A 1,381-nucleotide genomic window follows, 5' to 3' on the forward strand; every position below is an offset into this window, starting at 1 on the left:
TTTTCATTTTCAATTTCATAGATTGTTTATAATGACTTTTGCTAAAATTTCAAAATCAAAAGTTATCAAAACAAATTCTATGGGACTGAGAAATATTATTTTCTATTTAGTCCATTTATAAAAGCGTTGTATATTAAAAAGTTTTTTTTATATTATTTTTGTATGTGGCTTACTTTGTAATTTTCCATTTGATCGCTCAACTGTAATGCGCTTCTATATTTTTTTCGCTTTCAAGACCAGAAATCTATTCGATAACCGCAGCAACTTTTGTAGCAACAAGCTCCAAACTTTCAAATCTTTATTTAAAGAGCTTTTCAAATAAAATAAAAAATCACTCTAACTCGCCTATTCTGCTTGTTACCAAACATTTTGTAGCCAAGAAATTTAGTTACCAAAAATTTCGTCCCCCTTTTGTAACCGCAATTCTATATACCTTGGTAACGTATTAATCCACTGAGCAATTCAGCTATGAAGTTTGAAGAAATTCTGGTGCTGCATATTTCACGGGGCAATATTTTGTTACTTGTTTATGCGATAGTAACCGGTAACATAATTTTTGTTACCAACGCGTAATAGGCCTGTAAGAGATAAAACCCTTTCACTCGGACCGAATTCGTTAAACTTCTCCGGTGATTTTGTGGACCAGACAGTGCTACTTTTTTAATCCGCTTTGAAAACAAGATTTCTGTACTAAAATCGACGATAGAAGCGAATGATAGATAGATGATTCAGCAAAGCATCCAGTCTCACAATCGCGCCACCAACCGAAAGCTTTGCAGTCGGCACCTTTGCAACTAGTTCTCGCCATAAAGCGGTGAAGCGGAAATACCGCTATTTAATCATCATCGTTAGTGACAGCAACAGTCAGCAACAGTCAAGTCAAGCAAGCTAAAAGGTTGTCAATCTTGCCTGGGCGTTTCCTTATTATTAGGCCGCACAACATTGGAGAAGTGTTGGGTACAACCCAAACTTTATAAGGTTGAAAGAAATTCCGTCCAAAATATAGCCTGCTGGCATAATTAACCAACCCCAATAAATCAGAGAGGATCTGGGAAAAGAGGAAAGAGCAAAAGAGGACTGTACTGTAACCCGTACTGTTGCATGCTGATGTCAAAGGATCAATAACATCAAATTTATCTTAGACAAGCCGATGTTTATCTCTACAGGGTAAGCAGACTAAGGGCCGTGTGCACAATGTATGGAAAAGCACTTAAAATGAGCTTAGCCAGAAGTTGGTTCAAAAGCGTTTGCGCCGAAACTACAAATCTGGCAAAGAGCTTAGATCGAACTAAATCAGAAGTTACCAAATTTTACCAAAACATGCTTTTTATGTTGCAAAATAGGATTGCAACAAAGTCCATAATGAAAAATTTTAATAAAA

Source organism: Rhagoletis pomonella, unplaced genomic scaffold, assembly GCF_013731165.1.
Source record: "Rhagoletis pomonella isolate Grant_MI unplaced genomic scaffold, Rhpom_1.0 Rhpom_scaffold_00006, whole genome shotgun sequence".
Classification (NCBI taxonomy): domain Eukaryota; kingdom Metazoa; phylum Arthropoda; class Insecta; order Diptera; family Tephritidae; genus Rhagoletis; species Rhagoletis pomonella.